The sequence below is a fragment of the Ostrea edulis genome, chromosome 3 (assembly GCF_947568905.1).
Source record: "Ostrea edulis chromosome 3, xbOstEdul1.1, whole genome shotgun sequence".
Lineage (NCBI taxonomy): Eukaryota > Metazoa > Mollusca > Bivalvia > Ostreida > Ostreidae > Ostrea > Ostrea edulis.
Window position 1 is genome coordinate 8,135,311 of NC_079166.1, and position 8,059 is coordinate 8,143,369.

At 38.9% G+C, this 8,059-nt stretch overlaps 4 non-coding genes across 4 annotated transcripts; all 4 read left to right on the top strand.

Moving 5' to 3' along the window:
- Positions 1-2,769: 2,769 nt before the first annotated feature.
- On the top strand, positions 2,770-2,888 carry LOC125677765 (5S ribosomal RNA). The gene has a single exon (XR_007371270.2). It is a non-coding gene; the product is annotated as a 5S ribosomal RNA (ribosomal RNA).
- Positions 2,889-4,368: 1,480 nt separating this feature from the next.
- LOC125677762 (5S ribosomal RNA) lies at positions 4,369-4,487 on the top strand. The gene has a single exon (XR_007371267.2). It is a non-coding gene; the product is annotated as a 5S ribosomal RNA (ribosomal RNA).
- A 1,611-nt stretch (positions 4,488-6,098) lies between these two features.
- LOC125677756 (5S ribosomal RNA) lies at positions 6,099-6,217 on the top strand. The gene has a single exon (XR_007371261.2). It is a non-coding gene; the product is annotated as a 5S ribosomal RNA (ribosomal RNA).
- A 1,654-nt stretch (positions 6,218-7,871) lies between these two features.
- On the top strand, positions 7,872-7,990 carry LOC130053702 (5S ribosomal RNA). The gene has a single exon (XR_008802067.1). It is a non-coding gene; the product is annotated as a 5S ribosomal RNA (ribosomal RNA).
- Positions 7,991-8,059: the final 69 nt, after the last annotated feature.

The following is an 8,059-nucleotide window of genomic DNA, read 5'->3' on the forward strand; positions in this document are numbered from 1 at the left end:
AGAGACACATTGCTGTGTAATAGAGGTGGTTATACTGAATAGGTTCTCATCAGGGTTTTGGTATAGCAATAACCGTTCTGATTTTTCATAGCAAGGCATGTCTTTCATATGTACACCTACTGTTTCCGTTTAATTTCCATAAGAGTTTATGCTAAACAAAACTACGGAGATATATTTTGATGAACAATATGGCAGCTACTGTTACTAAAATAGATTTATTTTCAAATAATTTCAAAGTGCTACTCCTACATTTTTTGTCGGATATTGAGAATCCCGACATTTGAATAGTATTATCGGTTAAGATTTCGATGACTAAAATTTCTGTTGTTTCTTAAATATTTCATTCGAAAATGGTACTCTTACATATTTTGTAAACAGATTTCAACAAGATGTTGTATAAATGAATACTGCCGCAAAGTTTATCATTCTAAATAAAGATTTGTTTTTGTAAGAGCTACAGTCCCTGCAGATATTGTTGGTTTTTTGCAAATTCTATCATTAACAACAGCATTCAATACTACAAGCCTTATTTGCGCTTTTTAAAACATCAGAGGTACATAGAAAATTTACTTAAATCTAATTATCCAACTCAAATGGTTCTCCCATTTATAACAATACATACATGTAAGCATATGTCATCCTCCTTAATGATTGTGTAGCTAATTGTAGGAGGAAAAATGCAATATATAATAACCACTGTCTGTCTTATATTACGTTTTATCTTTTACTAGTATTTCATTTCGTATCAAGTTACTCCATATTGATTATACACTCTACGTATAACGCCTTTATATCATACACACGAACGACTACTCAACGTCCTTGTGAACTGCATATATAGTAGGACATGCATTATTATGTGGCAGCATTCCTGATCTAATATGAGCAACAAGAGGTCCATGGTCCACATCGCTCACCTGAGTCACCTTGGTCGATCTTTTTAAAGATTTTCCCTATACATGTATATTCGCATGGAAAACTTTGATCTCTATTGTGGCCTAAACCTACCCCCAGCGGCCATGATTTTTACAAACTTGGATCTGCACTATGTCAGGAAGTTTTCATGTAAAAGTTAACTTCTTTGGCCCAATGGTTCTTGCACTATGTCAGAAAGCTTCCATGTAAATACCAGCTTTTCTGGCAAGGTGGTTCTTGAGAATATTTTTAAAGATTTTCCCTATACATTTGTATGTAAAACTTTGATCCCCTATTGTGGCCCCACCCTACCTTCGGAGGCCATGATTTGAACAAACTTGAATCTGCACTCTGCCAGGACGCTTTCAGGTAAGTGTCAGCTCTTCTAGCCCAGTGGTTCTTGTGGGGAAAAAATATATGTCCCCAGACTCCCCACCCTATTTTTGCATTTTCCTGATTATCTCCTTTTTGAGGAGAGCATGGCCCTTCATTTGAGCAAACTTGAAAGCCCCTCACCCAAGGATGCTTTGTGCCAAGTTAGGTTGAAATTGGCCCAGTGGTTCTGGAGAGGAAGTCGAAAATGTGAAAAGTTTTTACAGACAGACATGCAGACAACAAGCAATCAGAAAAGCTCACTTCAGCTTTCAGCACAGGTGAGCTAAAACATACTTATCAAATTCAGCATTCCGTTAGAAACCACTCCGCCTGTGTGGGTGGTTATAGTCAGGCCGATTTACTCTAAATTCTCGCTGTCCGTAACATTTATATTCAAAAGGTCCATGTGCAATTTAGTCCAGTCATTCTAGCCAAAAATATAACGTAACCTCAAACTAATTGCAACAGAAATGTTTTTGTTTTCAAACGGTGAGTCAAGGGATGTTCTAGCATATATAAAAAATCGAGAGCACAAAACAAAGGGGAAACGTGTATTTTGGGGGCAAAATCATACATTTTGATAAAAAATCACCGAAAACCGGGATTTATCATTTATCTTCACACATGAAAGAAATAAAAGAAACATAATTGCTATAATCACCGAGAATGGTGTTAACATTCACAAACTACTTTATTCATACCAAAATATCAAATGAATGATTTTTTTATGAGGCGTATAGCCTTAGTTTGGAAGAAAATCGATGAAAATGAGAAGAGTTAATATGAAATTCGTAAACATTGATTCTGGCACAAAATGAGATAATATTTATATGAGACAGTTAAAGAAGTGATAATTAATTCATAAAAATTATTTAACAGTTTGAGATTTTAAAATCATTAGTGTATCAGTGGCGGTTTTAAGGGGGTGCAGCCGCCACCTCCCTCCCACTTAAAATTTTCAAAATTAAGGTAAATCATGGTCTTTTGTTTAGAAAATTGTAAACGATGAAAGAAGCAATAATTTCTTCCACTCTCGGAGAAATAAATGACAAAATGTTTTGATTTATTTAATAACTTTTATTGGGAGAACTTGAACACACACACACACACACACACTGCATTGGGTGAATCATCATATTACATGCACAATATTGAATTTCACCAAAACAAAACCCAGTCCAAAGAATTACCCCCCTTCCAAATTAGAAATGATACATAAATACAACAAGGTGTGAAAAACAACCACCACCAACATACACACGTCCCATATAGTCCACCACCACCCCTCCCTTCTTTTCATCTGACCGCAAACTGTGCCCTCGACACAAAACAACATTAACAACCCGCACGATGTCAAAATAAACATTTTAAAACCAGTCATTACTTCCGTCCAGTATTTTGTACAGGAACGAAATAATCCCAATCATCTCGTACAAAACGTGTACACTGGTCATGTCGTAAAGTTAACGCATGTTTAATGTCTACGGCCATATCACGTTGAAAGCACCGGTTCTCGTCCGATCACCGAAGTTAAGCAACGTCGAGCTTGGTTAGTACTTGGATGCGTGACCGCCTGGGAATACCAAGTGTCGTAGACTTTTATTTTCTCTATTTCATTTTTAAAATCACATTTCTATGCCAACGATTGCATTACTGTAGCAATTTGATTCATTTTTTATTACATTTTCAACAGTGAAATAGTATAATTTATCCAGTGATTGTACATTATTTTTCTCTCGCCACATTTACGAATACAGAACGTCGTTTAGCCGAAAAGGGGGAAAACTCCGATTCTTTTTTTACTTACTCAAACAGGACTGGAAAAAGTCATTAATTCCGTATCAAATCAGCACAATCAATAAATGACCATTCAAAGAATAATAATTATTAAAATCAAATCATAATCAATTCCACGCCAAATGACGCGTACAGTTCCACACTGTATATTTGTTTATTTAATGCACGCAATTAACGGTATATTAATTGTCAGTCCAAGCTCAGCATTCATGGCACCTGACCTCTCCGGTTGAGGCAGATAATAATATGTGTATTCAGGCGCCTCGCGTGACATTATGAAATGAAACGAGTTTCTCAATTAGCAGTGTCACTGTGCACTATATAGGAGGTCGCACGACAGGCAAGGACATCACAACCCTAAACTACATTGCAATCGAATACATTGTCAAATTACTACTACTACCAAAGATGAAAGCTACACCAGTCATCTGTCCCAGGAGGAAGTCCATGGACAAGCGATTCTCTCTGATGGACAGCGAACGCCGTTTCAAGAGAGCCTGCGACCAGATTGTCCTGCTCAATTTGAAGTTGTCCGGCCTGCTGTCCAGATACACCAAGGCCAGCACGGCAAATCATCGTTCCTCCAGATATAGCCTAAGACTGAGACTTGCCGTTGTAGAGGGCCTCAGAGACATGTACTACGATTACGCTTACAGCAAAGCCCAGATTGTTGCAGATCTACGGCATGAATGTACAGATCATTGCAGACGACATGTCAGACTCCGAATCGGATGAGGACTACTGAGGTTTTACCAAAGAATACGCATTGACTTCGGAAAACGGCTCTTCTTAGAGCCAGGCAAGATTTTTGAAAAGATACCTCTATCACACGTCAATCAACATCAGACATGTAATGCACATTCACGCGTAATAAATATGCCCCCCCCCCCCCCCCCCCCCCCACACACACACATACACTGCATTGGGTGAATCATCATATTACATGCACAATATTGAATTTCACCAAAACAAAACCCAGTCCAAAGAATTACCCCCCTTCCAAATTAGAAATGATACATAAATACAACAAGGTGTGAAAAACAACCACCACCAACATACACACGTCCCATATAGTCCACCACCACCCCTCCCTTCTTTTCATCTGACCGCAAACTGTGCCCTCGACACAAAACAACATTAACAACCCGCACGATGTCAAAATAAACATTTTAAAACCAGTCATTACTTCCGTCCAGTATTTTGTACAGGAACGAAATAATCCCAATCATCTCGTACAAAACGTGTACACTGGTCATGTCGTAAAGTTAACGCATGTTAAGTGTCGACAGCCAAATCGCGTTGAAAGCACCGGTTCTCATCCGATCACCGAAGTTAAGCAACGACGAGCTTGGTTAGTACTTGGATGGGTGACCGCCTGGCAATACCAAGTGTCGTAGACTTTTATTTTCTCTATTTCATTTTTTAAATCACATTTCTATGCCAACGATTGCACTACTGTAGCAATTTGATTCATTTTTTATTACATTTTCAACAGTGAAATAGTATAATTTATCCAGTGAATAAAAATTATATTTTTACTACAGTAATAACTCTCTCTCTCTCTCTCTCTCTCTCTCTCTCTCTCTCTCTCTCTCTCTCTCTCTGTCTCTCTCTCTCTGTATAAATATACATACAATTGTACATTATTTTTCTCTCGCCACATTTACGAATACAGAACGTCGTTTAGCCGAAAAGGGGGAAAACTCCGATTCTTTTTTTACTTACTCAAACAGGACTGGAAAAAGTCATTAATTCCGTATCAAATCAGCACAATCAATAAATGACCATTCAAAGAATAATAATTATTAAAATCAAATCATAATCAATTCCACGCCAAATGACGCGTACAGTTCCACACTGTATATTTGTTTATTTAATGCACGCAATTAACGGTATATTAATTGTCAGTCCAAGCTCAGCATTCATGGCACCTGACCTCTCCGGTTGAGGCAGATAATAATATGTGTATTCAGGCGCCTCGCGTGACATTATGAAATGAAAAGAGTTTCTCAATTAGCAGTGTCACTGTGCACTATATAGGAGGTCGCACGACAGGCAAGGACATCACAACCCTAAACTACATTGCAATCGAATACATTGTCAAATTACTACTACTACTACTACCAAAGATGAAAGCTACACCAGTCATCTGTCCCAGGAGGAAGTCCATGGACAAGCGATTCTCTCTGATGGACAGCGAACGCCGTTTCAAGAGAGCCTGCGACCAGATTGTCCTGCTCAATTTGAAGTTGTCCGGCCTGCTGTCCAGATACACCAAGGCCAGCACGGCAAATCATCGTTCCTCCAGATATAGCCTAAGACTGAGACTTGCCGTTGTAGAGGGCCTCAGAGACATGTACTACGATTACGCTTACAGCAAAGCCCAGATTGTTGCAGATCTACGGCATGAAATGTTTGGAGAAAATGTACAGATCATTGCACACGACATGTCAGACTCCGAATCGGATGAGGACTACTGAGCTTTTACCACAGAATACGCATTGACTTCGGAAAACGGCTCTTCTTAGAGCCAGGCAAGATTTTTGAAAAGATACCTCTATCACACGTCAATCAACATCAGACATGTAATGCACATTCACGCGTAATAAATATGCCCCCCCCCCACACACACACACACACACATACACTGCATTGGGTGAATCATCATATTACATGCACAATATTGAATTTCACCAAAACAAAACCCAGTCCAAAGAAATACCCCCCTTCCAAATTAGAAATGATACATAAATACAACAAGGTGTGAAAAACAACCACCACCAACATACACACGTCCCATATAGTCCACCAACACCCCTCCCTTCTTTTCATCTGACCGCAAACTGTGCCCTCGACACAAAACAACATTAACAACCCGCACGATGTCAAAATAAACATTTTAAAACCAGTCATTACTTCCGTCCAGTATTTTGTACAGGAACGAAATAATCCCAATCATCTCGTACAAAACGTGTACACTGGTCATGTCGTAAAGTTAACGCATGTTAAGTGTCTACAGCCATATCACGTTGAAAGCACCGGTTCTCGTCCGATCACCGAAGTTAAGCAACGTCGAGCTTGGTTAGTACTTGGATGGTTGACCGCCTGGGAATACCAAGTGTCGCAGACTTTTATTTTCTCTATTTCATTTTTAAAATCACATTTCTATGCCAACGATTGCATTACTGTAGCAATTTGATTCATTTTTTATTACATTTTCAACAGTGAAATAGTATAATTTATCCAGTGAATAAAAATTATATTTTTACTACAGTAATACCCCCCCCCTCTCTCTCTCTCTCTCTCTCTCTCTCTCTCTCTCTCTCTCTCTCTCTATATATATATATATATATATATATATACATATATATATATATATATATATATATATATATATATATATATATATACAATTGTACATTATTTTTCTCTCGCTACATTTACGAATACAGAACGTCGTTTAGCCGAAAAGGGGGAAAACTCCGATTCTTTTTTTACTTACACAAACAACACTGGAAAAAGTCATTAATTCCGTATCAAATCAGCACAATCAATAAATGAACATTCAAAGAATAATAATTATTAAAATCAAATCATAATCAATTCCACGCCAAATGACACGTACAGTTCCACACTGTATATTTGTTTATTTAATGCACGCAATTAACGGTATATTAATTGTCAGTCCAAGCTCAGCATTCATGGCACATGACCTCTCCGGTTGAGGCAGATAATAATATGTGTATTCAGGCGCCTCGCGTGACATTATGAAATGAAAAGAGTTTCTCAATTAGCAGTGTCACTGTGCACTATATAGGAGGTCGCACGACAGGCAAGGACATCACAACCCTAAACTACATTGCAATCGAATACATTGTCAAATTACTACTACTACTACTACCAAAGATGAAAGCTACACCAGTCATCTGTCCCAGGAGGAAGTCCATGGACAAGCGATTCTCTCTGATGGACAGCGAACGCCGTTTCAAGAGAGCCTGCGACCAGATTGTCCTGCTCAATTTGAAGTTGTCCGGCCTGCTGTCCAGATACACCAAGGCCAGCACGGCAAATCATCGTTCCTCCAGATATAGCCTAAGACTGAGACTTGCCGTTGTAGAGGGCCTCAGAGACATGTACTACGATTACGCTTACAGCAAAGCCCAGATTGTTGCAGATCTACGGCATGAAATGTTTGGAGAAAATGTACAGATCATTGCACACGACATGTCAGACTCCGAATCGGATGAGGACTTCTGAGCTTTTACCACAGAATACGCATTGACTTCGGAAAACGGCTCTTCTTAGAGCCAGGCAAGATTTTTGAAAAGATACCTCTATCACACGTCAATCAACATCAGACATGTAATGCACATTCACGCGTAATAAATATGCCCCCCCCCCCCCCCCCCCCCCACATACACTGCATTGGGTGAATCATCATATTACATGCACAATATTGAATTTCACCAAAACAAAACCCAGTCCAAAGAAATACCCCCCTTCCAAATTAGAAATGATAGATAAATACAACAAGGTGTGAAAAACAACCACCACCAACATACACACGTCCCATATAGTCCACCACCACCCCTCCCTTCTTTTCATCTGACCGCAAACTGTGCCCTCGACACAAAACAACATTAACAACCCGCACGATGTCAAAATAAACATTTTAAAACCAGTCATTACTTCCGTCCAGTATTTTGTACAGGAACGAAATAATCCCAATCATCTCGTACAAAACGTGTACACTGGTCATGTCGTAAAGTTAACGCATGTTTAATATCTATGGCCATATCACGTTGAAAGCACCGGTTCTCGTCCGATCACCGAAGTTAAGCAACGTCGAGCTTGGTTAGTACTTGGATGCGTGATCGCCTGGGAATACCAAGTGTCGCAGACTTTTATTTTCTCTATTTCATTTTTAAAATCACATTTCTATGCCAACGATTGCATTACTGTAGCAATTTGA